The 25,587-nt window shown below is 46.2% G+C and overlaps 1 long non-coding RNA gene across 1 annotated transcript in view; it reads right to left on the bottom strand.

Moving 5' to 3' along the window:
- Window positions 1-3,292: 3,292 nt before the first annotated feature.
- Window positions 3,293-25,587, bottom strand: part of LOC142436101 (uncharacterized) — a 61,781-nt gene continuing 39,486 nt past the window's right edge. The window contains exons 3-4 of the long non-coding RNA XR_012781779.1: window positions 8,709-8,863; window positions 3,293-5,924 (exon numbers count right to left, since the gene is read on the bottom strand). This is a non-coding gene — a long non-coding RNA (uncharacterized LOC142436101). The remainder of the gene's footprint in view (window positions 5,925-8,708; window positions 8,864-25,587) is intronic.

The raw sequence follows: 25,587 nt of genomic DNA, 5'->3' as shown, positions 1-25,587 counted from the left end.
TGTTGCTGGTTGATGTCAGATGCCCCTGAGTGTTTTCTACTCAGAATGCTCTGCACAAACTCTATCAACAAATGACGTAGAGTCAAACGTGCTGTGTGTCTTTAAGTTGATATCAGCTCATAGTGACCCTACAGGACAGAGTAGAACTGCCCCCCAAAGGTGTCCTAGGCTGAGATCGTTATGGGACCAGCTCGTCAGGTCTTTTCCCCTTTAGAGCCCATGGGTAGGTTCAAACTACCAGCCTTTTATTTAGCCACCCAGTCCTTAGCCATTGTACCACCAGGGCTCTTTAAAACAGGGATTAGGTTGATTAATTGTATAATCTCCAGGCACATTTGAAAGCTGCTTCCCAGAACACCCTTCCCCAGATTGTTGATTAAGACGGGCATTTGGGGACTCATTTCTTTCTCATTTGTGTAAGTGCACTCTATGAGAGGGGTTTCCCTTCATAGATAGGTGATCACATACTATTTTTCCAAATTGAACCACTTTTGGTGGTATATTGGGTTAAGAGTTGGGCTGCTGCTAATGGCAAAGTTAATGGTTCAAACCCACCAGCTACTCCTTGGGAGAAAGATGAGGGTTTTCTGCTCCCGTAAAGATGTGCAGTTCTGAAAATCAGCAGAGCCAGTCTATTGTGCCATATATGAGGTCAACCCCATGGCAGTGGATTTGGTTTTGGTTTGGGTCTGTGGGGGAAGTCCTTAAGTCATTCTTTAGTCACATGGAGGAGTCCCTGGGTGGTGCAGTTGGTTAACATACTGGGCTACTAACTCATAGGTTGGAGCTTCAAGCCCAGCCAGAAGTGTCTCTGAAGAAAGGCCTGGTGCTGCATTTCAAACAACAACAACAAAATCAGTTATAGAAAAAAAACAACAGAATGTCGTTCTACTCTGGCCCAAAGGAGTCCCTATGAATCAGAGTTAACTTCATGGCAACTGGCATGGGTTTGGTCCATGGGAAAAAAGAACCCTTCATAATTGCCTCCATGCCCAATAGTTCCTTTCCTGTATCCCTAGACCACACCAGCACCCTCAGCATCTTGCCTTATAATTGCCATGGGTCCGTCTCTCTTCCCAATGGGCCAGGCCGTGATGCAGCCGCTGCTGATACAGAGGGATTGTGCAGTCCCTGCATGATCTACAGTCCTCATGACATATTTCTTGAATGAAGATTAAGTGATCCTCTCTAGAGCTTAGCTCAGGTGAATCCACTACCTCAGCTGGAACCGAAGTGGTGCCTGACCAATATCTGTTTTGAAAAGATAGAAGGGCATTCCTAATCTTTGTGGAGAAACAGAGGATTTAGTGAAATGTTTCTGCAGTTGAGGTTACAGATGATCTGTTGACATGGTCTAAAAGGTTGTAGGTGGTTTGATGTCTCTCGGTACCATCAATTTTGCATCTTGTCCTGACTTAGCAAATTGGTTGGGATTTCGGCTTACTGCCAAGGACCTTCAGAAAGAATGTGGTTGCAGGAGCAAGTTTAAGAAAGGAAGGAGCTTTGAAGCAGCCCTCACTGAGTGCCAATCCAAAGCTCTGTAACCCAGCACCTCAGAGGGCTTGATCTGGGATGGACTATGGCAGCATCACCATGAGCCACTTCCTCCAGTGGCCCTGACTGAAGGCTCAGAACCTGCCTCTGATTGGCAGCTGAGAGATACTAGGACCGTCACCTGCCACATCGCCTGTATTTCTCCTGGCAGTAAAAATCCCCAAAGTACACTATGTTCGGGCAATCTTTCCAGCCTACAAGCAGTTGTTGCTTATCTCTGTCAGCTTTTTGCAAGGGAACAATCAGGTTTTGAAATTGAAAGACTTGCATGTGTGTGACTCATCAGGTTAAGAGACAACGCATAACAACTATATTACCAGGTTTCCTTCCTCTTGAAGGATAGGTAAGCAACAAAAAGACCAATTCTCTTAAAACCTCTGATCGAGAGTGGCACACAACTCCTTCCACTTTTATTCTATTGGCCAAGCCCTTCGCTGGCAGGGCAGGGAAGTTTACTCTTTCCTTGGATGACTAGGAAGTGAGTGAAATTTTGTCATCTCATACAAAGGGAAAAGGGAAACATGCTCTATGATGAAATAAGTTTAAAAAAAAAGTCAAAATATTCATAGAATCTGCCGAGTGTGGCAAAAGCATGAGCACTCCCATTGTAGAAGAAACACTGCTCTCAGAAACCACACTGTGCCTGGCAAGGGAGGCTGGGAGGATTTATGCTTGCTCACTTTGGCCAAGTCATTAAGCATGGCTGATCAGTAGAAAAGGAAATCGGGTTTGGTGCGGGGATGTGTCATTGGATATGCAGGCGATTCTCCTTGAGATGTATTGGCCCACAACTTTGGACTCACATACAGCAGTGACCATGCAGATGGCATCGGACCTGGCAACATTTCATTTTTGTATATAGAAAGTTGACACAAGCATCTCCTGGTGGTGTAGTGGGTTACAAATTGTGTCCCTAACCTTAAACTCAGCAGTTCGAAAACAGCAGCACTCAGTGAGGGAAAGATGAGGCTTTCTACTCCTGTCAAGAGTTACAGGCTCAGAAACCCATGGGGGCAATTCTCCCCTGTCCTACAAGGTCGCTATGCATCAGCAGTGACTCGATGGCAGGGAGATTAAGTTGATATTACCTATTTTAGAAAACGGTTCTGGTTATTCAATTAAGTAAGGCAGGTGCAGCCCTGTCACACAGGGTTTGTTTAGATAGCACAATAGTGTCCACTCACTCATTAGCTCAGTGTGTCTGGAAACCCAATGTGTATTTCCACATGGGACAAGTCAGGTTGAAGACACTGGGGATTCGTGCTTTGTTGAGCAAGCCCTGGAATTGCAAGAGTTCTAAAAAGAGATCAAAGTTCCTGTTTTTATAGCTCTCTCTCACACACACAGACACACACACACACACACACACACACACACACACACAGAAAGTGGTGAACTTCACAGAACGTAGTGGGGACTTCACAGAAAGGGGGGTTAATAGCTGTGAACAGGGTTGGGATGGGTCTTGTTCTATCCATTTGAAAGTCTCTAGGCTAAACAGGAATGTCCTGGTGGTATAGTAGGTTCCGTGTTGGCCTGCTAACCACCAGGTCAGCAGTTCTGAATCCACCAGTTCCTCCATGGAAAAAAGATGAGGCTTTCTATTTGAGTAAAGAATTATAGTCTCAGAGACTCATTGGGGCATGTTTATTCTTCCCTATAGGGGCGCTGCCAGTCAGAATGAACTCAGTACAGTATGCAAATAACAAGCTGTGCTAATACCATTCCAGAGTGACAGTGGTGTTCCAGGGACTTTGGTTTCGCCTGGCCCCTGACCCTGAGGAAACATGAGGTCTTCAGGTCCTCTCCTGCTGCTCTTCTTTACCATCCTCCCATATCCTCCTCTGCACTCCCAAGTGGTGGGCATGATTTATAAACACAGAAATCCACTTACTCCTTTGGAAAAGTGGTTTACTTCACCCAAAAATTCGGAGAACTGTGTCGTCTCCCTTTCAAAGTAAATTATACGATGAACATACAATATTGATTGCAGGCATGTGGATTCTTAATCCTCAAGTTCCCATGAAACCCTGCTTTCCATGGCAAATCAGCCCGCCATTTCAGCACACCAGTATTGCCAGGAGAAAGGAGCCTCAGCAGCCACCACTGCTCCACAGCCTGCTTTTCACGGTCACACGGGGATGTCAAAGTGCCCCACACCTCGTGCACTTGACTCAGTGCTTGCTTGCAGGGGTTGCATTTCGTGAGAGCTCAACAACTTCCGAGCATTGGCAAATTCCCTCAACCAAAGGTGGGCAACAGCCTCAAAATGTCACCAGTCATTAACCACCAGCAGGGTTGCGTTATGCTCGTCAGTGCCGTCATGTGCAAGGGGAAAAACAATTCCCACAGGCTGCCCGCTGTTTGGGGAGGGAATGCCAAGTGGGGAAGCTGGGGGTCCTCACACCAGCAGCCACAGTTCCTGGCTCCAGGCCCTGCCCCAGGCTGTGCCAGGATGAAGAGCCTGGACTCTCAGAGACTCCATAGCTCGATTTCCACTCAGGTTGTGTTGTGCTGATCATTCCTTCCCTAGGCTGCCACCCATCTGTCAGTTTGTCATCATGTTGTCATTTGTCTATAGCTTTGAGTGCTGTAAGCGGTGTCACCAGCTACGATTATAACCAGAGCAAGCCACTCTGGACACGCTTCACCAGAGCATCCAAGCTAGGACACACTGGGAAGAAAGACCTGATGATGTACTACTGAAAATGAGTCCATGGAACCCTATGGATCAAAAGAGAATACCGTCCAAACAAGTACTGGAAGAGGAGCACCCTAGGTGGGAATACACTCACACGATTCAGTGGGAGGACTCCCTGGGTAGTGTTTGACTAGCACCCAGGAGGTCGGCAGTTAAATCCCACCCAGAATCCAAGAGGTGCCTAAGGAAGGTAGGCCTGAATATCTGCTTCCAAAAGGTCACAACCTTAAAAACCCTATGGAACAGTTCTACTCTGAAATGTATGGGAGTCGCTATGAGTCAAAATGGACCGAAAAGCAGCTAATAACAACAACACTGTATAAAGAACAACACTGCAAGACCTTAGGACAAAATACAGAGCAGGCACAATAGCCTCGACTCCACAGGATAGGGCAAGTTATTTTCCTTTGTACCAGAGACCGGAACTGTACAACGGAATGACACCCTGCCTGCTCTTGTGTCATCACCACAGTCGTTGGTCCATGTTGAGTCCATTGCTGTAGCCACTGTGGACATCCATCTTATCAAGGGTCTTCTTCCCTCTTGCTGCCCCTGTCCTTTAACAAGCATTATGTCCTTTCTTAAGAACCAGTCTCTCCTGATAGCATGTCCAATGGATGTGAGATGAAGACTTGCCATCCTCACTTCTAAGGGGCATTCTGGCCGTGCTTTCTCCAAGAGGGATTTGCTTGTTCTTCTGACAGCCCAGACGACTTTCGGTATTGTTTGCACATCATTCACATGCATTGATTTTTCTTCAGTTTTCCTTACTCACTGTCCAGCTCTCACATGCAATTGACCATTGAAACTACTTACCTTGAATTCAGAGCTTAGGGTACACTACCCAAAGCCACATACCTTGTGAGCGGCTGAAACATGTCTGCTGCCAGTATCTGTCCAATTCATTTTATTGAAACATCATACTCAAAAGGTGCTTTAGGCAAACATGTTTTGTCTTTTGACTACATGTCCCAATAATATAACCAGGCTCAGACCCTCACATTGTAATGATTCAGCTATATGTCTGAGAGGAAAAAGACTGCAAACCATAAAACTGATGGGAGAATAGGTACTGACTGTCACCTGCAATGCCATTCCTTCAATAAATACTTATTGAGTGTTATTCAAATGACAACATTTTGCAAAGTTTTAAGAAGACCCAGATGTAGAGAACACAGTCCCTGCTCACAGGAGACTCACAGATACTGCATCAGGGCATTCAGATCAGGGACACCACAGATAGATGCTGAAAGAAAAATCATTAAAAAAATATAGCAACCACGCACGGAATCCAGGACAGATAAAATCCTCAGGAACAGCAATGGGAGTAGCGATACAGTGGTAGCTTTTTAATCTCCCATCATCTTGCATAGGGGTGGAGTCCAGACTGTCACTCAGGCCATAGCCAGTGAGGTCTCAATGTGGGCATGGCCTTCTCTTGAGGATTCTGGCAACTTATGTATTCTTTCCTGGGGGCAAGAGACACCCATGACTTGATATTCCTGCTGACAAGATACATGGATCTACATTGACGGCAGCGAGAGCCTTGAACGGGGGGGAGTCATGTGGAGAGCCATGCCACTTTCCACCTCCACTGGGTCCATAAGACATTCCACCGACTGCCCTGTGATCTTCCAGCACTTGGTGTCATTGCATGTGTTGCATAAGTCTGAAAAAAATTTACACACTGTTATTGGATATAGGGGTTAATTTCGTACTTATGGACGTGGTCTGGACTGGGCTGGGATGTTTTCTTAATATACAATTATTCTTCTATATAAAGCTTTTTTAGGACACATGAGTGTTTATGAATGTGCTTCTCTGGTCAACTCTAACTGACTCAGATACCATGAGGGCACAGGGTGGCTGTGTAGGGAAGGGGAGGAAAAGGGAACTTATAACAATGATGGATTTAGAACACACACACACACAGCCTAGGGGCCGAATAACATTAATATGGGTAGAGGGACACAGAAGACAGTGTGTATAAAGATATTAATTTATATATAATTTAGTACGGGTGTGAGGGTTGAGGAGAGAGGGAAAAAACAGGAGCTGATATCAAAGGGGTCAAGTAGAATGATAGTGTTTAGAAAATGATGGTGGCAGCATATGTACAAACTCGCTTGATCTAATTGATTTATGGATTGTTATATTATCTGTCAGAGCCCCCATTAAAATGTGTTCTTTTTTCGATAACAACATAAACTCACTGCCATGGAGTCAATTTTGACTCAGCATAGAACACCCCTGTGGTTTCCTCGCTTGCTATTCTTTAAGGAAACAGAAAGCCTTTTCTTTCCCCTGCAGAGTGGCTGGTGGTTTCAACTATTGACTTTGAGGTTAGCAGGCACCATAGCACCATGATTCCTAAGGATGCTGGTAGAAAGAGAGAACCTTGTGGAACATAATTTAAAATTCTTTAATTATCTAGACTTACTTAACTGGAAGAGTCCCAGAGACTATAACCCTGAGTTACTCTTCAAACCTTGAATTGAAACTGTCCCCTGAAGTCATCTTTAAACTAAATAACAATTTAGCTCTTAAAGGATTGCATCCTTGAGTATTGCAGTCTTTAAAAAATCAGCACAAAACTAAATGGGCTACAGATAAGTCAAAATATATGTGAGAGGGTTGTGGCAGAGAGATTAAGTAAAAAGAAACACCTAGAATAGAAAGAACAAGAATGTTAATTCAATATGAAGAGTGTGACCAATGTCAATGAACATTGTGTCCAGAAAGGGTTGAAATGGAACAGATTTTGCTTTGTATGTTTTCACATATCAAAATTAAATATTAGTAGAAAAAGAGAGAGACTCGCATCTGTTTGAGGCAGACTACCAAATACTGGGTTATATATAATGCTAAGTATTGAAATATTATCCCATTTTCATATGCCAAGTATGGAAAGCCAAGGATGGAGTGAGGCATTCACAGGGGAGATGGCATTTGAATGATCCAGGAATATGGCTAAAGAAGATGCTCATTCCCGGGTGTTTCCACTGGGTTCGCAAACACATCAGCAAATGAATGTCAAATAACGCGTCTCACCCTCTAACTCAGAGCTGTGCAACCGAACTCTCTTCTATGATGAAAATGTTCCAGAGCAGTGATTCTCAACCTGTGGGTCGCGACCCCCATGGGGAGGGGGGTCGAACAATGCTTTCACAGGGGTCATCCGATTCATCACAGTAGCAATATTATAGTTATGAAGTAGCAACAAAAATAATTTTATAGTTGGGGGGAGCACCACATATGAGGAACTATATGAAAGTGTCACAACATTAGGAAGGTTGAGAACCACTGTTCTAAAGGCATGACATCCAACCTGGTAGCTACTACATTTTATCAGGAAAGACCAGTCCATGGAAAGGGACATCATGCTTGGTAAAACTGAAGGTCCACAAGAAAAGAGACTGACCATCAAGGAGATGGGCTGACACCATGGCTGCAACAATGGACTCCAACCTAACAACCAAGGCGAGATTTGGCACAAGATCAGGCAGTGTCCTCAAAATAACATCCTTGATCTTCAGTCTTTTTAAAAGATCTGGTGTAGCACATTTAGCCAATGCAACGTGTCATTTGATGTCTTGACTGATGCTTCCTTGAGCATTGATCTGGCTTAGGGTTTAAAAATTCCCCTTGGCTTCTCAATCATACAGGAGGCCCACACAGTGATCATCTTTCCTCACTACACAGAGTGTCATGCCCCACTCACATTGGTCTCCTTGCTGTTCCAGGAAGAAGCTTGGAGAACCCAATCACAAGGCCTTTTGCACTGACTGTCTCCTACCTGGAACACTTTCCCCACCGCCACATGGCCACTCCTGTGTCTTCCTGCCTTATTCAAGTACTGCACTATCAATGAGATCTTCCTTGGCTGTGATGCACTACTTGCCCCAAGTTTCCCATCCAGCGCAGTTTAGTGAGAAAAATCTCACTGCTACCTGCAGGGGGGGAGCCTCGGCACTGGCATCTCAGAAAATGGAGCATAATCAGAACAGAAATGTGACCCTACCTCTCATGCTAAAAGGCTGCTAACTGCAAGATCTAAACCACCACACAACCAGCCACTTCTCAGGAGAAAGGCTGAAAGTTAGTCTCAGAAACCTACAGGGGAAGTTCTACCCTGTCTTATAGGGTCATTATGAGTCAGTATCAACTCTATGGCAGTAAATTTGCATTTAGGGGGGGCGCGTTCTAAGGAGCTCTGGGTCACATACCCTGATCAATCCAACTGGCAGCTGCATCAGCTGGCTAAGGCTTCAAAAGACTGAGTAGGTAACCCAGAGCTCAGTGCTGTTGGCAGAAACTTGTGGGGGTTCAGAAGGACTTGAGGTGATGGTGTCCCTCTCAGTGGCCTCAGATAATCTTCTCCCCGGTCTGGGCATCAGCATCTTCTTTGCAAAATGGGATGATTGCATTAGAGAACCTCTAAACTCCTACATACCTGAGCAATCAGGAAGCAATTGTGAATCCTGGAGAGGAGCAAAGACTATGCTGGTGGCTCTGCAAATCTTGGGAAGCCTGGATCCGATGCGGCTGGAACTGTCCACAGCGAGGCACCAAGAATCCCGAGAGCTGTAGTTCAGGTCTCCCCCTTGCCTGTGTACCATGGAAGATTTAATAAATGTTCTCCTCATGCTAGGATCCTTGGTGGCAAAGTGGCAAAATCCCTTCACATTGGCCTGTTAACTGCAGGGTTGGCAGTTCAAACGCACCTGCTGCATTCCTGTAGGAAGGGCAGCTTTCAACTCCCACAAAGAATTGTTGTTTCAGAAATCCACAAGGACAGTTGTATCCTGTAACTATGAGTCAGAACTGGCACAATAGCAGTGCGTGAGTGAGCTTTAAACTACGTTTGAGACTGTGGTCTAATTTGAATTCCCCTACCTGTCCATTGGGTGTCATGGGAAGAGAGTAGATAGGAGAAAAAAGGGTAGGCGGCAGTGAGGGAGGAGAGTAGAATGTACTGGAGTAACACATTCTGGCAGAAAATTGTGTGTATGTGTGTGTGTGCGTGTTCTATTGTAATTCACACAGATTATGGGTGGGGGAGGGAACTGAAAAAGTAAATATCCATGAAAAAGAAATTTTTTTTTCTTTGGTGATTTTCCTTTTGTTGAGCTAAGGGATGGAGAATGTACTGCATGGGCGTGACCAGCCACTGGACTTGTGTGCTGTTAACACACCCTCCTGCCTTTGCATGCTGGGGGCCTCTCTGTAAACAGAAGTGACTTGTGACTTCTGATTTCCTGGGGCTCTAATGAGAACCCGAGAATAGAAGTTCTAAATCATGAACAAAGGAGATACAAAGGGTTAATGAGAGGACAGAAGTTTGAAGTTTCATTGGATGAAAACAGCGCCAGCATCCAACAAACATGCCAAAGGCTGAACTCTGCCCGGAAGTAATGAATGAGCACTGCCTTTAGCCCGTGTCCTCACTCTCCCCGTTTCCTGCACTCCAAGCCAGCCTCACTAAGAGTAGTCAAAGGTGACATGGTGGTCCTTTCAACTCTCTCTGACCCCTCACGCTGCCTTCACCTCTATCCAAGTTGCTTCATCCTTCCCCCTTCTCCCTGATCTTCCTCGTGGAAAGATCTAATTCATACTAACTGGTAAAAGTCAGTTAGCACACAAGAAAGAAGACATCTCCTTCCTCAGCCTATGCTGCAGAAAAGGAAACTCAGGCTTGAGCTCATTTGCCCAACTGTCAAAGGTACCATCACGGGCAGGGCCATGATGTGAAAATTCAAGCAAGTAGCCCCAGAGCCAGAGCTCCCAACCCTCATCCACTGCAGTTCAAGTTCATGGGGTGAAGTGGTGAAAAGCTAACCAGAAACTGAGAGTCAATGTAGATACCCAAGGCTTACTTGCCAGGGCACTCACTCACTGCCATTGAGTCAATGCTGACTCATAACAACCCTATAGGACAGGGTAGAATTCCCCTGTGAGTTACTGAGGATGTATCTCTTTATAGGAATAGAAAGCCCCATCTCTCCCTTGTGGAGTGGCTAGTGGTTTTAAACTGTTGCACAAAGCATAACCATGACACCATCAGGACTCCAAAACATGCCAGGGCAATCAATGGTTCTGTGAGATCTCTCAGGATAGAGATATACCTTGCTCATTGGCTACACACGAGAAAGCATTCACCTCCAAGCCTAGTTTGTGATCCAAGTGAGTTTTATGAGAATTAGAAGAAGTTTCAGGTTTATAAAGGCACCTGCAGGGCTCTTCAGAAATGTGCATCTCCTTAGAAGCTTCCCTGAAAGTCACGAGGTTTGATCTGTGCTCCTGCCTTTTAAATCACTCCCAGAGGTGGGGCGTGCTGGTGACCCTGGTTGAACTCATTGGCTGAACTGAATTCACCTGGCCTTGTTGGGCCAATTCAGGTGCAGAACACAGCCAGGTGTACCTCCCCTTCCTGGCTGGGAACCTGAGCCTTTGAGCATGCGCAGTGTACCACTCGTTCATGGGACAAAGGCTCAGACTGCTGACCATGCGTAATGGATGCCTCAGTCCCTAAGGTAAACTACCAAGCAGTTCCAAAACCCCACTGCTTTGTAGTGTTCATGAACTTTGGCAGGAACACATCCTTACCACGAAGAATCCTGGTGGCCCAATGGCTAAGCACTTGGGCTTTAGACCGCGGTCAGTAGCAACACATGAGAAAAAGGTCTTGCCATTGTAAACATTCCACCCCACTGCCATCAAACGCAAAGGACCTCTGGTGACATAGCGGGCTACTCACAGAGCTACTAAATGCAAAGTCAACAGTTCTAACCCACCAGCTTTACTGTGGGAGAAAGATGAAGCTATCTATTCCTATAGAGACATAATATCTCAGAAACCTATAGGGAAAATTCTACCCTGCCATGGACTACTAAACGAACAACCTAATCTGACTTGGAAGAAGTCAGGCCAGAGTGCCCTTGACAGCATATATGGCAAGATTTTGCCTCCCAAATATGTTGGACATATTGCCTGGAGAAGGACATCCTGCTTGGTAAAGTGGAGGGGCAGCACAAAAGAGGAAGGCCCTCAATGAGCTGGATTGACACCGTGGCTGCATCAATGGACTCAGGCAGAGAACAAATGTGATGATGGTGCAGGACCTGGAAGTGTTTGGTTCTGTTGTGCATAGGGTCACTTTGGATCAGAAACCACTCAATGGCACCCGACAGCAACAACAGTATATAAGATCACCATGAGTTGGAATCAACTCGATAGAAAGTGGGCTTTGGGTCTGTCATGGAACCAACCCTGGCTCATAGCGACCCAATCATGGGATTCTGAGGCTGTAAATCTTCATGGGAGCAGAGGGCCTCATCTGTCTCCTGCGGAGCAGCTGGTAGGTGTGAACCCCTGACTTTGCAGTTGACAGTCCAACACTTCCCTTAAAGTACCCCCCGGGGCTCCTTTGGTAACGATGACAGACTAGGAAACCCAATAGGGACATTTCTACTCTGTCACATGAAGGCATCCTGTGCAGAATGGGCTCAACGGGAACTAACACCAAACCCACCACTTTTAACACCATCCCAACCTTACAGACTGTGCTAGGCTCTTGAAGGAATTGACTTTTTGCACTCCCACTGAGCGAGCTATGAGCATGCATGCCAACACGTAACTTCCGGTCCTGAACTAGGGATCAGCTGCACATGTAAGGATGTGCTTCTAATGTGGAAGGAAGTAAAGAGAGGGGATCTGGAAGCAGGAAAAGCCAGGAAGCAGGAGTCACTTAGGCAGACCCCTTTCAGAAACCAACTTAATTAGCATATCACAGATCCTGGCTCAGAGGTGATGTTCAAAGAAGAATTGTTGACTGAATATACAAGGGAAGGAACAGAATAAGTGAACACAGAAATGTGCTAATGACCAAATTGACTCACAGTTCCGACCCTGCTCTTCTTCTTCCAGGTTCTTCTCTAGTTACTAATGGTATTTGCTTGACCTCTCACAAGCACAAAAGGAGCCCTGGTGGCCTAGCGGTTAGGCAGTGGGCTGCTAACCACCAAACTAGCAGTTCTAAATTAGCAGGCATTCTGAAGGAGAACAACAAGCTGTCTGCTCCTTTAAAGAATTACAGTCTTGGGAATGCACAGTGGTAGCTCTACCCTGGCCCATAGGGCTGCTCTGAGTCTGACTCGACTGGACAGCAGTGAGTATGGGTTTGGTTTGGTTTTCACAGGTACCCCGATCCATTGGTGGTCTTGGTAAATTGCACACGCTGGTTCAGTGGACCTTGTGTAGGGCTTGAGAATTTGCACTTCTAACAAGCTCCTGATGTTGCTAGTCTGTGACCATATTTAGGATGGCAAGGCTCTGGACTACCCGGGTCTTCCTGGTGGCTGCTGTCACAGCACAAGTTCCCAAGAGTGCACCGCTACTCATTTCTTTGGAATGATTTGGACTGAGGTTTCCCAGCCATTTCATCAAGGTTTTTGGCTATTTGTTCCATGACACTGAAAAGTTTGGACCTGACATATGCAGCTCAGGCTGTATTATCTATCTTCTCTGCCCTCTTGGATTGGAGATGGATCACCTATGAAGCGATGAGGGTAAGAAGGGTTGGGTGTCCCCGGGTAATGTGAACAGTTAGCGCGCTCAACCACTGCTGATTAAAAGGTTTGCGGTTCAAATCCAAGGCCCCTCAGGAGAAAGGCCTGCTGATTGACTTCTGAACGACCAGCCTTTGAAAGCTCTGTGGGGTCCCGTGGTGCTGACCCACAAGGCGTCACCGTGAGTTGGAATGGACTCCTCAGAAACGGGTTTAGTAAGCAGCACAAAGAGGAAACTCCTTGGTGAACTGGAGGACACGGTAGCTGAAACCATGGGCTCCAACATACTACTCCTGAGGCTGGCAAAGGACCGGGAAGTGCTGCCTTGTGTTGCAAAGAAGGTCCCTGTGATGTCAGAATGACTGGACAGCACTAACAACAACAAAGGATGTCAGGGCCCTTCACTTCCCCAGACCACTGACCAGGTTCAAAGACCCGCATGCGAGTATAGTTTCACAGTTAGACGTGTTTAGAAAAAATAATGTTTGCAAAAGTAAAATCTTGGCTTACATTTTACAGAGCATGCACAATGAGTAGAACTCTTAAGGTCCACCGGAACCTGTTTAGGGTCCCCTCCACTTGCTCACCACCGATAAGTCGATTCTGACTCATATTGATCCTACAGGAGAGGTTAAAATTTCCCCTGTGGGTATTTCAGAAAGTGTAGCTCCTTATGGGAATAGAAAGCCTCCTCTTTCTCTGCAGCTGGTGGGTTCAAACTGCCAACCTTGTCTTTAGCAGCTCAGGACTGACTTGTATCTCTATGAAACCAAAATCTACCTCACTGCCAGGGAGGTGATGCTGACTCATAGTGACCCTGTGAGGCAGAGTAGATCTGTCCCTGTGAGTTTCTGAGACTGTAACTCTTTATAGGAGTAGACAGACTCTTCTTCCCACGGAGTGGCTGGTGGTTTCAAAGTGCTGACTTTGGTGTTAGCAGCCCAACATGCAAACACTATGCCACCAAAGCTCCTTTTGTACTCCTATAAGTAGATAAATATTTCTCTTATATCTGTGTTTCAACCAAAGGCATGGCTATAAAGGAAAAAAGGCCATGAGTGTCAAGAATGATTTGAAAATGTGGAGTTCTTTTGGGAAAGGATATATATATATATATATATATATATATATATATATATATATATATATATATACACTTGTGTATATAAATAGAATTCTGACGGCGGCAAGAGTGGTCAGGAGTTGGACTGTTAATCTCAAGGTCAGCAGTTTGAATGACCAACCGCTCCTCTGGAGAAAGAGGAGATTTTCTACTCCTCTAAAGAATCACAGTCTCAGAAACCCACGGGGGCCATTTTACTCAGTCCCATGGGCCTGTGAGTTGGAATGGACTTGATGGCAGTGAGGGCATGTAAATATGCAAACACCCACCTCGGACTTAGGATTTGACCTGCTCCCTCAGCCCTGTGAGCATCTGCATCCGAAGCCATGGACTTGGCCTTCTGTGAAGAACCCATTAGTGCACCGCCACAAAGAGAATGAGTTTCCTCTGTGTCAGTCCATTACCCTGCCAACGTTCAGGATGGAGCCAACACCCTTGGTTTCCCAGAGAAATTGGCTCAACATCCCCCTGATGTGGTTGCATGACATAGGCCACTCATGCAATGCACTGCATGTGCTCTATTTAATGCACTATCACCAACAAGTCTACATGGGTGGTAACTCTGAAAACCTTGCCCAAACAGCTGGCTTCACCAAAGTATATGGAACCATGTGGAGTCGTCGACCAGTTCGACTCTGCACTGGCTGTACGTTGGCATTGCCAAGGGGGCTTTCTCACTGACTGTGACCTGAATCCTGCTTCCACTAAGCCTTGCTTCATTGGTCTGGGATGGGGCCAGGCCAATGGGAGGCTTGAAAGCTCCTAAGGGATTCCAAAGTATGACCAAGGGTGAACAGTACTGTTTTTGGCCATCACATCCGGGAAGGCCCTTGGGACTTTGCCACTCAAAGTATGATAGGTCAAGGAAACAGCAACATCAGCATTAGCTTCTCCCATGCTAATGCCATCGAGTTGATGCTGACTCATATAGACCCTACAGGACAGGGCAGAACTGCCCTTGTGGGTTTCCCAGACTGTCACTCTTGCCCGGAGTCTACAGCCTCATATTTCTCCCAAGGAGTGGCTGGTGGTTTAGGACTACTGTCCTTGTGGTTAACAGCCCAAGAGTACCAGGGCCTCTAGAACTGCTGGATCCTAGACCCCACCCTGAACCCACAAAATCAGAATCTGCCCCCCAGCCCGATTTCCAGGAACCTGGGTAAGTGCATGCATGTGAAAGTTTAAGAAATACTTCCTTAGAAACCATTACTTTCCAGAACAAACTCCTCCTGCCAGAGGTGCAGAAATGGAAGCCCATTAGGCCATGCTCGCCTAGAAGCAATTTGAGGTCTCAGTGCTCCTATATCCTGGCTGTCATCCAGATTTCCTTATTCTCACCTGGACTGTTGTCACTGCAGCAGGTATTGGTGAGTCCTCAGCACGAACAGCCCCAAATTCGGTCTAGAGACACAGCTCCCATTTCAGAGTAGTACAATCCACAGTTTCCTGTAGAGTTTCTGGCTTTTACTGGCTTGGGGTAGGGTCTAGTGGGAAACGCATCTTAGCAAGAGCCATTATGTATTCTGGATGTGCACAATGAGTTTGTCTTGAGGCATATTTATGTCTGATGTTGTTATGTATTCTCTTTCTATCCCATGCAACCTTATTTTTTTTGAAAATTTATATTTGCTTTTAATTACCCAGACATATAAGTGATTTATAGCTAGGTCTGATCGATTGGAATCAGATGACCACGCCTGGATTAACCATGGGTCCTGGTGACCATTAGGCACTTCTTTCCATGAATGATATTTTCACCTGAGTGAATGCATTCACGACTTTTCTTCTCTTAAGATAAATAAGCAGGTGGGTATCATTTTGCTCTGCTGGCACTTCCTTGTGCTGTTTTAAGTTCACCCAGCAATTTTTAAAAAGAGAAACATATTACAACTGTCACACACTTTATAATTCATGTGGAAAAATTTGGGGGAGAGCTAAATAGAGGTGACCCGTGGTGCAGTCTTACTTACTGCTTGTTAGAAGGTACTGAAATCTTATATACATAAACACTAGAAACCAGGAGAGAGGAAATGGTGGTTCCATGGCAGAATTCTCACTAGCCATGCAGGAAATTTGGGTTTGATTCTTGGCCAGTGCGCCTCCTGTTACAGCTACCACCTAACTGCTAGTGGAGGCTGGCATATTGCTATGATGCTGAACAGATTTTAGCGATGTTTTCTGCCTACAGACAGACTAGGAGGAAAGGCCTGGTGAACTCCTTCAAGCCATCAGCCACTGAAAACCCCCCAGCTGACAAGGGGTCAAATCTACAACCCATTGAAGGAATGGGGTAGGACCAGTGGGCATTGAGTTCTGTAGTGCATGGAGTCCGCATGAGTCAGCTGGCTGACTTGAAGGCAATTGTCCACAGCACTCTCTAGGAAGGCAGTGGTTGGAGCACATAGGCGTCCTTCATGTGGCCCCATGATCATCAGGCCTTAAGTCATGCAACCAACTCTGGGAAATGAGAGATGCCCGGGGTACCAGGAATATTTGAAAGACCTGGTGTAAATTGGTTCAGCCCAGGGGAGTTCTGGAAACCACCGAGGTAAGCTTCCTGCTGAAACCACTAACTTAGCTCCAGTGCGAGTGGATGGGTGTCTGCACATGTACCCAGCCACCATTAGTGCGTTTGTTGTTGTTGTTGTTGTTGCCGTTCACGACCGTAGAGTCGATGCCGATTCACAGTGACCCTATATGACAGGGTAGAATTCCCCCTGTGACTTTCTGACACTGTGACTCTTTACAGGAGTAAAAAAGCCTCATCTTTCTCTTGAGGAGTGGCTGGTGGTTTTGAATGGTTGATCTTGCCATTAGTCCATTGCGTAACCAGGTGCTGTCAATTTGGTTCCAATTCATGGCCACTCTATGTACAGCAGAACAAAACAACACGCTGCCCTGCGCATTTCTCACAGCCATTCCTACATTTGAGCCATTGTGTCAACTCATCTTGTGGAGGTTTGTCCTCCTTTTGTCTTGACCAAGCATGCTGTCCAACTCCAGGGACTGGTCCCTCCTGATAACACCCAAAGTACATGAAGCCAAATGTCACCATCCTCGCTTCTAAGAATCAATCTGGCTGTAGTTCTTTCAACATGGATTTGTTTGTTCTCCTAGAAGTTCCTTGGTGTATTCAATATTCCTTACCAGGACCATATTTCAAATGCATCAATTCTTCTCATGGGACTTCCTTTTGCATTTTCCAGCTTCCACATGAAAATAATCATGCCTTGGGATAGGATACTCCTGAGTTTTTAAGGTGACAAAGTCACCTTGGTTCAAAAAAAATGTTTAAAAGGCCTTTTGCAGCAAATTCACTGAAAGCAATTTATCCAGTGATTTCTTTACAGATATTTCTATGAGCGTTGGTTGTGGATGGGTCCAAGTAAGATGAAATGCTTCATCATTTAAATCTTTTCTCTGTTTATCATGTTGCTTATTGGTTCAGTGGTGAGGATTCTTGTTCTTTTAACCTCGAGTTGTAATCCATACTGAAGACTATCATCTTTGAACTTCATCAGTAAGTGCTTCAACTCCTCTTCCCTTGCAGCAAGCAAGGCTGGTCGCCTGCATATTTCAGGCTGTTCTCAAATCTTCCTGCAATCCTGAAGTCTCCAATTCAGCCATTCAAAACTCAAAACAGCTCAATGCCATGGAAGTCAAGTCAATTCTGACTCGAGCAAACCTGTAGGCCAGGAAAGAACCTCCCGGAAGGTTTCCAAGGCTGTAATCTTTGTGGCAGCACATGGTCACATCTTTCTCACTCGGGATAGCTGGTGAATTCCAAGTGTTGCTCTTTCGGTTAACAGTGAAGTGCTTAAACATTGCCCTACCTGGATTCCAAGTGTGAGCTAGCAGCCACAATTTTCTTCTGAGACCAAAGGGGTTGTTAGCTGTGAATTCTTGACCAAGGGTGGTCCAGCAGACCTGCTCAGTATTCACCCAGGTGCAAAATCCATCAAGAGGATGTATTGTCATTATTTTTAATCACATAACACACCCAGGTGTAGCAGCAACCCAGCTTTGTAATATCACCCTGGTTTTGATAAATATGTACCATTCCTTGATAACGCTTCCAAATCCTTTAATATCCTGCAGCTCAGTCCCTGGTGTCTGGCTGTAACAAAAGGTGTGAAGGGAGACCATATGTCAATAAACTCTCCCCTTCTGCCACAACTCAGCGCATAATCAGCTCCACGGTAAAATGCATGGTAAGTCAGTTATGCGCTGGCGGGGAGGGCAAGGGGCCCCTTTCAGGTTTGTCTTCTGATGAAGTTGACCAAAATGACTTCTTATTTCAGCCTATTAGGAGAGTGAGAGTTGCCCCCCCTCCCTCGCCATTTTTCTTTTCCCTTTTTGTCCCTTTCCCCTTGGAGGGACAGCCTGCTCTGCTATTCTGAAAGGGTTGTCTGTTTTATGCTGCGCTCTCCACTCCATTAAATCACCTTTCCTCACATTAAATACAGGTTTTCAGGGTGGTCAGAGAGCTTTGCTGTGAGGGATAATGATATAATTAGGATGACATGCATGAAAAATCATTTTTCAGCTCAATCCCAGGCAGACCACGGGGAAGCATGAAATGGGAAGGGGGAGAGGTGTACCTCACTTTAGACAAGAGCCAGGCTTCTGAGGGGGCCAGTCTCGACCTGGAAGGCTGCTGAAGGCTTCTTTACCTCACTCACTCATTCACTCATTCATTCAACCAGCTTGCTACTTACTTATTAAATGCCAGACCTTGGGGCTCTCTCACTGAACAAAAGAGACAAAAATCCCCCTCCTGTCAAGAAGCTTCCATAAACAGAGGCATTCAAATACTTCCTAGAGAATGTGTTTAAAGTCCAATTTACACAAAAGCAGAAGAAGAGACTGATGCGAGGGGTTTCACACACACACATGTTCATATATGACTCCCATTGCAGCGACAAAGTGTAGGACTCTTCCAGGAGACACTCTTCATTGGAGTTAAATTGCTCCCCCCAACCCCCTGAGCTCTCTCTCTCTCTCTTTTTTTTCTTTCTTTCTGAGAGCAATTGCCCTTGGAAGGGATTAGCTGTTATCACTCTCTAACACCTTAGTGTGAACTTATTTATTGGCTCCTTTTCCTGCCTAGATAGGAGGGGCCTCCAGGGCTGCTAAAAGCCAGAAAAATCCCAAAAAAGGCAGCAGCAAGAGAGGCAGGGGACAATTGGCGCCAGTGTTTCTCATTTGAGTGGGGGGGGGGGCATTTGTTAAAGATGCAGATTACACACGCATACAGCACACACACACTTCCCTGCCGCCCCACCCAATATGGCCCTACTAAATAAGGATCCTACCCCACCATCTGTCCGGGAGCCCCTGAACTGGCCCTTCCCATGAAACAAGCCAGGGCCATTGAAAGTGACTCTTTAGGCAAAAGACCAGTTACTTAGGTTTTCCAAACCACGATAAAGCCCATTTGTTAAGCACTTGCATATTAACCAAAAGGTTGATGCTTCAAACCCACCCACAGGTTCCTAGGAAAGCAGGCCTGGTGATCTGTTTCTGAAAGGGCACAGTCTTGAAAAGGATCCCTGGTAACATATTGTCCTGCTAGCCATAAGGTCAGCAGTTCAATACTACCAGCTGCTCTGAGAGAGAAAGCTGAAGCTTTCTACTGTACAGATGTATAGTCTCAGAAACCTACCAGGGCAAGTATACTCTGCTGCCATGAGTCAGAATTGACTCAATGGCAGCAAGTGAGTGGATGGGCAGGGATTGATTGGGCACCAACTAACACTAAGAGCAACTATTTTGGGTGGCAGTGACATTCTTCTGCTTTATCTAGAATCTGAACTCTCAGCGTCATTAACAATGGAGGCAACAGACAAATAATTATAACCTACAGAAGGGTAAAGAAAAGCTAAAGAAGTTACTTCTGTTTGGGGTTTAGTTGTGTGCTTTTTTTAGCAGAAAATATGAACTATGAAGGAGCAGGGACTTGCTGGACTTAAATATGAACTGTAAGATCTCTCTCCGGGCTAGAGTTACATCTCAGTTCTTGGCTCTGCATGAGAAAGAATTCACGCCAAAGCCTGGCTCGTGATCCAAGTGAGTTTAATGAAAGTTAAAAGAAGTTTCAGGTTTTACGCGCCACCCCTAGGATTGCTCCCCACCATGCAGCCTGGCAGAGACTGCTCGAGGTCATGCAAAGATCTCTCTCCTAAGTTTTCCTCCAAAAAAAGACCTGTCTCATGTTCTTTCTCAAGTTCTCTCCCCAGTTCCTGTCCCCAGTTTTTCCTTTCTCCCCCTCGCTCCTGCCTTTTCAAGGATTCCCGGGGGGAGGCATGGTGAATGACCCCAGGTCGATCCCATTGGCTGAATTGCAATCACCTGGCCCAGGTGGGCTGATCCAGGTTTAACGCCCATCCGTACCCACCAGCGGGAAAACCTAGGCTTTTGTTCTATGCTTGGTTCTCCTGGGCATGCGTCAATGGACATCTCATTCCTGCCTATCTGGCTAATAAAACCTATTTTTCAACCCCAAGTCTTTCTTGCCAAAAAATAATGTCCCATAATAGGAATGGCATGAGCAGGGCTTCTGCGTTGGATCAGATCAAGAAGATAGCTTTCATGCCCTGTACTAAGATCACAAAAGAATGTAATCCAGTGCCTTGTAGACAGTCTCATGTACACAAAAGTTTTTCTAAGAGTCTCCAGAAGGCTGTGCTACAGCCTAAATAGGCTGAATTGCAACATAAAACAGAGAGGGACCCATTTCAAAGAGATGTGGGGACATGGCTTTCATAAAATTGAATGCATCATGTAATCCAGTGCAAGGGAAACCCAGTAACTTTGGGAAGGAACTGCATTGGCTTGGACTAAAGAGCCAGAGATAGTGCTACATAAAAAGAAAGAAGATGATTGATAAAGCAACCCAGACATTATTGTGGAAAAGGAAAAGGGACTTAGAAGACAATCAAAAGCTACAAGGAACCTCTCTTAGGGAGAAGTCTTGTGGTTTCAACTTGTGTGCTCTGGGGGATATTTGGCAGTCACGTATTAAATTATGCATTCAATTTAATCCCTTTAAGGGATTTTGTCACTGGGCCTACAGCCCAACTATCCTGACAAAAAAATCTATCTTGAAAATCACCCTGCTGTGAGGAAGCTAAAGGCAAGCACATGATACGATCACATGGAGGGAAATTGGGGAGCCAATGCAACAGCAAGAACCCAGGCCCTAGACCTATGACCCAAAGCAAACCCATCTTGCCGGGTCTCGCTGCTTGAGCTGGTTTGGCCAATGCCACGTGGAGTGGAGATGTGCTGCCCCAGCCAAACCTTCCTCAAATTACAAAATTATGAGCAAATAATACACTGAGTGGGATTGAAAGTCACTATGCAGCAATAGGTAAGTAAAACATATGGGCCTACCATTACCTATCTGTAAAGAGTCTTTGGCAATGGTTTATGGAAGACGCAGGCCCTGATTACCTCCCATAACATGTATTCTTTATCATAGCCACGGACACTCATGGAAACATTAAAGTTGTGCTTGAGAGAGGAAAAGGTGAGTTAAGAACTGAGAAAGATGGTCATGTGGCCTGGATATTGCTCAAACACTCCATTCTCCTTGGTCTCTTGGAAGAAGGAGAGGGATGAAAACCCAAAGCTGTAAACATTGTGTGGATTAGAAACGTGTTAAGTTTGGTGTGAGGGCTGAAGGCCCAGGTTGGTAAAATTATTTCTGTGGGATTTTCTAGAACCAGAGCTGCTCTGAGGCCCACACTGGAGAGAATGCCATTGTCATTACCCTTGTATGCTTTATTTTGGCTGAGTCCCTCCACCACCATGTGTCAGGGCTTACTCAGTGCCCCTTCTCAGCCCTGATACACGGTGTTGCCAAAAGGGCTCAGAGATGTTAAGCAATATGATCAAGGTCATGAGGCTTAAGGTCAGGTACAGAGCCAGACACTGAAATGCAAGAAGACTGACTCCTATGCCCAGACCTGGGACAAATCTCTCTGACAGAGCTGGGTAGATGCCCCTAAACATCCGTCTTGTGTGTGTGTATTTGTGTGTGTGTGTGTGTGTGTATCCACATATATATGTTTGGTTTATTTGTCATCAACATAATTAGAGTATTTCTATCCAATTAAAAAATGAATTAAGCCAAGGTTGGTGGTTTACAATTTACACAAGTGCCTTTATGAACTATCATGGTTTACTTTCTTTCATTGGGAGGCAGCTCCAAGCTTCAGACCTCTTCACTCCCCAGGTGAGGTGCTACATTCAGACCAGAGTCAGAGGAAAGGATTGACCAGAAAGAGTCAGTTCACTGAATGAGGTTCCTTTTAAAAGGAAGCCAAAATTGCCCTCTAAACTCATGGCCATCAAGTCAATACTAGCTCATACTGAGGGACCCTGTTGAACAGGATCCTATGGTACAGGGTAGCTCTGTCCCTGTGACTCTCCAAGACTAACTCCATGGAAGCAGAAAGCACCAGGTTTCTGCCACAGGGCTGATGGTGGTATCAAATGACTGGCCTTTATGATGTCAGCTCAACTTGTAACTACTATGCCAAAAGGGCACTTAGTCAATCTAACAGGTCTGGCAAAATGTAGAGCCAGACATTATATACTGAAAAGGGCTCACCACCACCACCACCACCAAAGGCTGGCTTTCTGGTGGGGTCTTCTGAAGGGTAAGGGTAAGGGTAAGGGTAAGGGTAAGGGTAAGGGTAAGGGTAAGGGTAAGGGTAAGGGTAAGGGTTAGGGTTAGGGTTAGGGTTAGGGTTAGGGTTAGGGTTAGGGTTAGATAAAATTGATGTGTGACTTGATAGGGCCACTAGTAAGCCAGCATATATAAATGACTTACTCCCTCCCCCAACAGAATGGGTTCTTTTCTCCAAGATTTCACGAAACATGGCATGACCAGGAAAGACAACCGGTCCAAATTCCTAAAGCCACCAAAGTGGAGGCCGTCCCTCTCCTCCCCTCCCCATCCCCGTCCTCTTTATCCCACTTTGCAGGACGACTCAGGAGCGGGAGAGCTGGCTTAAGACCCATTTTGACCGCTGCCTGCCTATCAGTTCATGGGGGCAAAAGGAAGAGAAATACCACTTCTTTTAAAGTCACCCCCCAACACGTGCACTAGGGCTGGCATGTCCTCTCCACCCCCCAAGAAGGATCACTGGTCAGCAGCATTCTCTGCTTAAGGCAAGCAGCCCAAACACCTGGGGAAACCCCAAGAGTCCCTCCTTGGGTCTATGTCCCAATTTTTTCCCCAGGATTGCATAATTGGAATAAACAAACCCCCCTGTCTGAGAAACCACAAGGTCTGATTTCTTTGCTAGACTAGCTTTTCCACATGCAGCAGCCCACCTCAGACAAGTGCCAGCCACTTCTGCAGGTGCTGTTCACAGCAGAGGAAGGGGAGCCCTTCCAGAGAGAGGCCCAGAAAGCAGTCAATAGAACTGATGGTCAGCCAGCGGGCACTCCCCAGTGGAGAGAAACTCTTTTTACCACTCCACGAATAATGTGGGACCCAAACTCCCAGTAAGGCCCCGAGGGCTTAGCCAGGTATCACCAGTCTCTCTTGCAGGGCCTCCGCGGGACAACTAGGAAACCTATGCATTTATCTAAGGTCAGTGAGAATTTTCAGGCGCCTACAAGCGAATGTCTGTCTGCCTGCCTGCCTGCCTTTTTAGAGTGGCTGATGGAAGCCTGCGTTCTTTGTACCCCCAATGACCCAGAGGCCCCCGAAAACAAGAGGGAAATAAGTATTGCCTTTATTACTCAGCCCGCCTCAGACATGAAAAAGAAATGGGAAGCATTTGAAGGGAACAATCTTCGTGATTTGGTAGAAGTGTCTTATTGGGTGTATCACAACACGGATGACCCTACCACGACAGAGACAAAGAAATAGCTAAAATACTAGGAATTGCCATGAGACACAACAGAGACTCAGAAAAAGAGATCATGGCCCACTCATGGAGAGACTGACCTGTGGCACCGCCAAGCCCTGAGGAAGGAAGGATCCAGGTGCCTACTACAGAAGAGACAGACATTGGAAAAAACATTGCATTGAAAACTCCAGGAGAGACGGACAAACCTCCACTAGAGAGGACGGGCCTCGTCCTCGCCTAGAAAAACCCAAGTGAGAGACAATAACGCTTGAGGAAGCTGAAGGAATGTCTCAGGGCTCTGTTTCACTGGCCCCCAGGTTCTCGTGCTAACTGTCCAAGTTGGGGGCCAGCCAGGAAATATCTTGGAGGACTCAGGGGCCATCTTCTCAGGTTCAAAAAAGAGAACGGACACATGGTCAAAGGAAAGATTGGAATTACTGTCAGCCTATGATTGCTTCCAAAGTATTCACACCAGAAGGTTTGCATGGAGATTGGGGGGCTTCCCAAGCCATCAAGGTAAAAAATGTCTCTCTGCCCTATGTCCCAGTTAGCCACATGGTTTTCATGGCACTGGCTCCCGGCTCGGCTGTTGAGCCAGTGAAACTCTTTTAGCAGGAGTTGAAGTGGCCATCAGTGGAAGGACAAAACCTCCACAGTGGGCTTCCCGTTTCAATACAAAGCCACCTATATCACCTCTTGGACATTATCATTGTCCTGGACTCTGAATCGCCACCCCAGATCTAGAATGCGCCTGACATGTCCACATGGTTTGAATCAGGTTCGGGTTAACCCCTCTCGATCACTTAGTGACATGGGACACTAGACCCTGGAATACCTTTACTTTCCAGATGAGAAAACTCACTCAAAAAGACACAGGTACTGACCAACAGGAACACAACTGGTTAACAACAAAGCCACATTCCCAACCAGTGTCTGGAGCCAGAGCTCAGAGCCCCATATGCCTGTGCCCAGCTGAGCAGTCACCCTCTCCTGGACCCTCGAAAGATCTGAGCAGATCCTCCCCCACCAGGCCCCCCTCCCACGCCCAAATATGTTTTTTCATAGGATGGCACTGAATCTGCAGCTCTGGGAGAGGGACATATCTGATGGAGAATACGGAGCAGACAAAGGGGGAGGAGGGGAGAGTGGAACACATCCTGGCCCACCAGGCTTTGAGGATGATGTTCCCACTCAGAGAAGACAGTCCACACAGAAGACCACATGGCCAGCCCAAGATGAGACACGACGTCCCTCAAAGACCCATAGCCCTAGAAGGGACAACACTGGAGAGACAATGCAGGAACGGATCCCGCCACACCGAGGCATAGCACTAAGGGGGTGCAGCAGAAGAGCAAGGAGGTGGAGCAACAAGGTGCCCAGGGAATACCAAAGGAGGACTTTGGGGGCAGGACTTGGTGCCCACACAGACTGGACTGGAACACACTGCTAAGGGCCAACAAACAGTCCGTGAACTAACTACGAGCTTTCCTTTCTTGAGAAGTTGTGTTTTCTTTGATGGTCATTGGATTTTGGCTGTTTTCTTTTTTTTGGTGCTTGCTTTCGCTCTGTCTTGTGTTTGTGCATGTTATTACCTCTACTGTATGTCTAAAAAGAGATGCTGGATGCACAATCTGCAGGAGAGAAAAAGGGGACCAACGCTTCGGGGGAGGGCCACGGGAAAGAGGGAGTTGGGGGGAAAGGGAGTGATGTCAAGAAACCCAGAGACAAGGGAACAACAAGTGGATGCAAATCCGTGGTGAGGGCGATGTAGGA

This window comes from Tenrec ecaudatus, unplaced genomic scaffold (genome assembly GCF_050624435.1).
Source record: "Tenrec ecaudatus isolate mTenEca1 unplaced genomic scaffold, mTenEca1.hap1 Scaffold_1508, whole genome shotgun sequence".
NCBI lineage: Eukaryota > Metazoa > Chordata > Mammalia > Afrosoricida > Tenrecidae > Tenrec > Tenrec ecaudatus.
This window is presented reverse-complemented; position numbering and strand designations above follow the sequence as displayed.